Here is a 7,192-nt window from a genome sequence, read left to right on the forward strand (position 1 = left end):
AGATAGATAGATAGATAGATAGATAGATAGATAGATAGATAGATTGAAATCTATCTATCTATCTAAAATCAATTATCTTCCATTTCTGCTTCTTAAAACAGATCAAGCACTTAAGAAAACCACCCAGTTATTTTTGGGCAACAAGTTAAAGTTTTTTTGGCGTCTGGAAAATTAACCATTTCAAAAACCTACAGATTGTTAATAATGTCACATTGAGCCGTTACCTAGCAACCCCAGTCGAGCCCAGCTGACCACCGAGCAAACCAAACGAAGCTCCTGCACATTTGATTTTACTGCCGTATTTGCTGTATAATGGCTGCTGGAAAAGGCAAGTGTTTTATTATTGACTTACCATTTAGAAACTACTTGCTGCGTTATTGTTGGTTGTGCAGGAGGCCTTACTTTTGCTTTTCAAGGATGTAGGGTTACATGATTGCAGATTTGTTTGCAGCCATTTTCATGTGTGAGTGTAAACATTGAGTTGGGAGGCGTGACCAGCAGGAGATTATTTGGATTTAAAGTGACAAGACATCCTAAAAATAGGCAGAACTGACCACACTAAAATCTCGCGATCTACGAATAATTTTATGCAAAAAAATGTGATGAACTCTCTGCTTTTCCTTTGAGTGTTGAGCTTCATTTTCATTTAATAATTTATTTCTTCAACAGAACAATTTGCTTTACCCTTGTTCCGCTTTTCTCAATAAGAGGATTTCTTATCAAATCAATAACATTAGCTCTCTGATACTGAAAATAGTAGGTCAAATGTTTGAGATGTAAACAGTGGTGCCCCCAAGAGGTTGGCAATAAGTCTTGAAAAATGCTGGCCGCCTCATTCCTCCCCCTAGATAATCATGTTCATGTCATAGAAAGGCAAACAAAGTCATCTTCTTCAATGAAATCATAAATGTAAAACCCAATAAATAAATAAAACAATAAAATGTTGTCTAAGCTTCATCCTCCTAAAACTTTACTGCCCTCGTCAGGCCAGCCCTACGACAAATTTTTTAGGGATGCCACTGGATGTAAGGCATAGTTTAGAAACAAGAGTTTGAACGGATGGGAGAGAAATCTAATCCAGAAAAAGTTTGCTGACGTTTGTTAGATGTTATTCTCAGTTGGTTGCGGTTCCCAGCAGATTTTCAGAGGGTCCCTTAATAAAGCGAAGCTCACTTCAAACATGGCGTCCAGCCCCACTCGTGCCCTTGAGGACATTAAATCGTGGTGGCGGCTTTGCATCTCTCTTGACTAACCACTCGAACGCGGTTCCAGCGGTATGTCACTGTCAGTTGAACAGGTCGAAAGCAATTATGTAAAGCTGGAGGTGAGTCCCAGCGCGCGAGAAGAAGCAGAAGGGTCTGTCTGCAGGGAGGCAGTTAATGTAATTGCTTTTCATCCTCTGTAATTGAAGCTCATTTCCTAGCTGCGTTCTCTGTCCTGTGTGAGCTATTTTTATGAGTCCATGTTGTACAGCACACAAAATCTCCTGCATTTGCACTCAGACAGCTTCTCCCCTGTGATTAATGCGAGCCGGTGGGGGCAGGATTAAAAGCTGGAGATTACAGGTGTTTTTTTCAGGATGTTGCAGGGAAACGGAGGCCGACAAGGAGCCGGCGGCGGCGCTGGCTACAGGAGCTGAACGCGAGGGCCCGTGTGGGTCCAGTTACCAGCACCTCCAAAGAGAAGAGGCACTCCTGTCCCCCTTAACCGGCCGGTTTTAGCTCCAGATAAATCTGCAAGAGACAGCTGGGGAGGAAGGGCATCAGTCAGCACATTCCCAGATACATCCATCTGCGCAGACTAAAATCTCTACCGCAGAGGGCCGCATTCCTCACAGTGTAAGACGAGGTGAAAAAAGTCCCTAGTCAACATCTCATTTGGTTAAAATAACGGCTCTGCTTGAAAATATGTTAAACCAGTCATGATTATGCAGCTATTACTTATTTTTAGTTTATCTTCTAAAACTGAGATGCTAAAATTTGCTTCCTACATCACTTGGATGCATCCAAAACATGCAAAATTATCTGATAACTTGGATTCACACTGCAAAAACACAGAATTTTACCAAGTATTTTTGTTTCTAGTGCTGATATCTTTGTGCACTTGAAGTAAGACATAAGTAACTTACAAGTAACTTATCAGAAGCTAGTTTTAAGTAAGTAATTACAGAAATGAAAAAGTTCCAATGCCAGATTATTTTACTTATAATGTGGGAAAGTTTTCTTCTCATAAGAGGAACTAGTGCTTTGTCATCAATATTAAGGATTTATTTACTTAAAACAAGATTCTATGTTTTGCTGATAAGTTACTTGTAAGTTAGTTTTGTCTTATTTCAAGTGAACTAAGATATTTGCGCTTGCAGCTAGACCAAAAATTCTTTCTAAGATCTTTTTTGCTTTGCTTTGCAAATAGCACCATTTGTATCTTTTGGGCGGTCACCATTGCTGTCACACACCTTCATGTTTCTTGTGTCTTACCTGTGAGACGTCGGGTCTCCGCAGGAGGAAGATCCAGGTCCCAGACCAACAGGAATCTAGATTCCCAGATCTCGTATTGTACTGCCTGCCGTCTCCTTTGCTCTGCAGAGACTGAAACCCAATCAGCCGGGTTCTTCCTGTGCTATGGACCGCCAGGTCGTGTTCAGGGCAGGCGGGGGTAAGAGGTATATTGACAGGTGGATGTGGTGTTTTCATTTCAAATTTTGTCTAAATGAACTTCAAATTATTATTTCTTAGCTGCGTTTAGAGTTGAAACCTGACTATTGTAAACACAGCTTTAGAAAAGACATTAGAATAGAGCTGGTTAAGTTTAAAACACAGTGTATTTGCAAGAAAAAAATATTAAAAGAAATATCATTTATAATTTGAGGAGAAATTATAGAAATTCTATTGTTTTTAGTTTCGTCGAAATTTTTAAAAAGTTTGAACTAAACAAATCTAATGTTTCAGTTTAAGATATAAATCTGTGCAACAATCAAATTAAAGACTCAGGATCAATTTTTACTTTTGAGAAAATAATAAAACACAATATGCTAACACTCAGAGTTCTGTATCATTACAAATATATCTTCTTTGTTACTTACATATTTTTTATATAGATATTCTCTGTTTAGTGTTTATAGATGTATCAATATGGATAAATGATTGACGCTTAGTTGCTTATTTTTTAGATAAATGACTTTTGAGAGAAGGGTAGACTGTAAAACGTCCATTTTTTTTCTTTTTAATCCTTTTTATTCAAAATTTTTGCTTGTATCAACAAGTGACATGTTGACTTTAAACTCAGACATGAACTAAATAGTCATTTAGACTAGGAAAAATTAATTTAGCCAACAACATTACGTTGCCAGATTACAGTTTGCAAATTTACACAGGAAAAGAGGTCTTAGTTTTTGGGGGCAGGTTGAAATGGAATCTGATTAAACTAAAACTGAACTGTTTTTCCATAACGATAATTATTGAATTGGAAGAAAAAAGGTGGAAGCCTCCAAGGATCACCATCCAAATTGGGAGGTAAGGAAGTGGCAGCATCATGCTACTGTGCTGCAGGAGGGACTGGTGCACTTCGTAGAATCAATCATGGGGAAAAATATTATCTAAAATATTGAACCAGCTTCTCAAAACACCAGTCAGGAACTCAAAGATATGGCAAGCATATTACAAAATTAGCTAACGAGTGGCTTAAAGTCAGCATTTCAGTGATTTGGATGTGTAAAAAGTCTTCATATAAACAATATTTCTTCTTGAAGTTTTGAAAATTCATGAAACATCCAATGTTTTGTTGGTTTCTTTAGTCCAAGTGTTCCTGTCTGTTTCATTTAGTAATTTTCCCTCAGCTCCTCCTGTCATGCTCCCCGCATCGCTGCTACACATTAAATTAATTAGACTAACTGCCTCTTTGCTCCAGTAATCACTCTTTCTGGTGTTTACTGTATACATCCCATTTTTTTCACTCTCTTTTGGATGGTGCGCTCCATCCTTTTGGGTCTGTTTTACTCCTTTCTCATTTTTTCTAAATTCACTCAGTTTATTTCATATCAAAAATCAGTTTTATTATGATTCTTCCTGATTTTTGCCTTTATGTCTCCATTTCAGTTGAATTCTTGTTTCTCTGGAGTATAAACATAACCACAATGAGTTGAATGAAAAAAAACTTTGTATAATTTCTCATATTTTATCGTGTTATTATCACAGTCTGCATGAATTAGGGAAAATGACAACAATTTATGGAAATTTTCCCTCCTTTGACCTGTGACCCAAAACACACAATCCTGTTGACCTAGAAATAGTGACAGGATGTGCGAGGCCATATGAGGTGGCACTTCCTCTGTGCTCCCAATCACATTTTAAAAACCCATCAGAATTAAGAGTTTAGCACCGTTCCAAACAGTTTGAGATTAACAGCTCCAAAAATAGGTGAAATGGGTCGTTTGAGTGTGTGTGTGTGTGTGTGTGTGTGTGTGTGTGTGTGTGTGGGTGTGTGGGTGTGTGTGTGTGTGTGTGTGTGTGTGTGTGTGTGTGTGTGGCGTGTGTGTGTGTGTGTTTAACTGCATGCGAGGGGTCCATTAGGTTTGTGAGGACCAACGCTTGACCCAACAAGATAAATGATTTTTTATTTATTTTAAGCTAAAATAATTAGATTAGTTTAATAAGCTTTTAGCAGAAGGGTTAGAATAAAGAGCTGAAGGGTAATTTTAATAATTTATACTCTCCAGGCTTCTGGAATAACTTCTAAATAGAAACAGCAATAAATGTCATAATGACGAATTTTATATTCATCTGTGTTTTCCCTTTGAGTTGCAGAGCAGTTAAGCTTACCATCAGATCTGGACAGGACTAAAGTTAGCGCCGAGCGATAGCCCCTTACTGTCAACTGATCGCACTCAAGGGTCAAAGCTTAGATCCCTTTACGTGCTTGGATTTCCCAGCTCCAAGGCCATTAGATGGATGACATTAAGCTGCTTTAAGATGTAGGTCAATGGGAAAAATTAAACATAAAGGGCAAAACAAACTAAAGAACAGTCTACTTTGCTGAATTTCTGTCCTAGTCTTACAAGAATATTTAGTATTGGTGGGGACTTATTATTTAAAATCCACATTTTCAATGTTTTTGTTCTTCTGTTTGGGTCTCAACTGCTTCTTAAAACAGCCCAAGGATTTTAAAAAAACAAACAGCTGTTATTTGGCAATAAGTTAATGTTTTTCAAGCGATAAGTGCCTGATTGTGTTTTTCAAGTCACAATCGGGCACTGCCCTGTTACCTAGCAACCCGAGCCAAACCCACTCCTGTTACCTAGCAACCCGAGCGGGCTCCAGTACATTTGGCCAGCTGATTTTACTGCTGTCTGCGCTGAACAATGGATGCTGGAAAAGACAAGTGTTTTGTTGTTGTCTTACCATTCAGAAACCACTTTCTGCAATCTTGTTGGTTGTGCAGAAGGCTCCACTTCTGCTTTTCAAAGACGCGTAGTTGTACAATTGGGAATCTGTTTGCAGCTATTTTCTCGTGCGAGTGTAAACCTTAACTTAGGTGGGCGACCATAATGTTCCATCATCTCCCAAAACAGAACGACTTCTTCGTCAAGTTGTCGGGCTTTTCCAAGTCCCTGGTTCTGATGCTAGTACCTCCACCAAAGATGGCAGAGGAGATAAACCTCTCCACAACAAACCTATAGAGGATCTACAGCTTCTTGTTGCAAACCACTGAAACCATCAATTAGTCACAAGTGATTGAATAAAGTTCTTTAAACTTATCTGATTTACATTTGTTTACCATGACAACTTAATTTGGAACATGTTGGTGGCAGCATCATGCTAGTGGGAGGCTTTTCTTTACCAAGCACATCCATCACTACCAGTTTATGGTAGAGAAGGATGAAGATAGTAGGGATGGAAAATGAAAAAAGTAACCCTAAGGTCCTGTGATTTTCATGTGTAAAAAAAAAAAAAAACATATCTTAGTCTTCTTATATCCCCCTTTTATTTTATGAGTATGCTTTGAAGTTGTCATTTTACATTTGCGAAATGCAAATGTGGAGTTGTAGGGGTGCAAATACTTTTTTAACACAGTACTTGGAAGTCTAGATAGATGCATGTAGAGCTACAATGTAAGGAAATAAACTAAGATAGGAAAATAAACTGTAGAGTTGGTGATAATCTGAGACTGTAAAATCTGAAGCAAAATATTGTAGGAAATATTAAACTATAATAGTGCAACATACCTTGATGACAAATCCTACAGCGCCTCCATGTGGTAAAAGTTGGGACACAATTAAAATAGTTTCTTAATGCCTAGACTATACTTGTGAGCAAAGAGTCAGTTTAAATTAATCCACAAAAGAGTCATAAAATGCCTTAAAGAGGCTAAAAATTGAGAAATGAATGGGTGTGGTGTACTGCAGGTCAGTGCAGGGGTGGGTGTTGACGACGCGGGTGACACAGGGAGAGACAGAGTGACAGCTGAGGTGAGTCATGTCTATTTTTATTCAACCTCATGTTTCTGTGAAAAAGAATCACAGCTAAACAGACATGTTGTACTTATACACTGTATTTCATGTTCTATATCAACTACCAAGTGCAGCAAAAGGTTTTCCGCTACAACAAAGCACACAAAGATCAAGGATCCAACTTATATACTTTAAACCATCTATAGTATTTAATATTAACCATACGATAATTTATTTAAATGTGCTACTGTGTGATAGCAACAGGTTGGATGTTGAAGATTGTGAAGTTAAGCAACCAATCAGCATATTTGGAACATTTCTTATCTCTGCTTTCTGTACATCTTTTCCCATTTTCTGCTACACCTCTCTTAAATCATACCCACTATTACACATCCTCTATCACACTTTTTTAGTCATTAAACTCAAATCATTATGCATGTTATTTACAAAACTTTGCTTCATTTCTCTAACAAACATCAGTGATTGTTGAGCAGTGTTTTTTTAAAGGAACCTTTTATGCAAAACTCACATTTTGCATGTTTTTGCACTTCCATTTCTAAAAAAAACAGTCCAAGAGCTTTAAAAAACCACCCAGCCAATTTCTGGACATATATATATATATATATATATATATATATATATATATATATATATATATATATATATATATTTTTTTTTTTTTTTTTTTTTTTTTTTTTTTGGTTTGGAAAAAAAAACTTTTTAAAAAAGGGTTTTTTTTTATATAAA

General features: G+C 37.2%; 1 long non-coding RNA gene across 1 annotated transcript; it reads right to left on the reverse strand.

The window, feature by feature from the left end:
• Positions 1 to 17: 17 nt before the first annotated feature.
• Positions 18 to 7,061, reverse strand: LOC106935652 (uncharacterized). Its single transcript, XR_001421933.1, has 3 exons — positions 6,221 to 7,061; positions 2,478 to 2,619; positions 18 to 1,746 (listed from the first exon to the last, which is right to left on the reverse strand). It is a non-coding gene; the product is annotated as an uncharacterized LOC106935652 (long non-coding RNA).
• Positions 7,062 to 7,192: the final 131 nt, after the last annotated feature.

Source organism: Poecilia latipinna, unplaced genomic scaffold (assembly GCF_001443285.1).
Source record: "Poecilia latipinna isolate Pla-1442-1.1 unplaced genomic scaffold, P_latipinna-1.0 Scaffold1994, whole genome shotgun sequence".
Classification (NCBI taxonomy): Eukaryota; Metazoa; Chordata; class Actinopteri; order Cyprinodontiformes; family Poeciliidae; genus Poecilia; species Poecilia latipinna.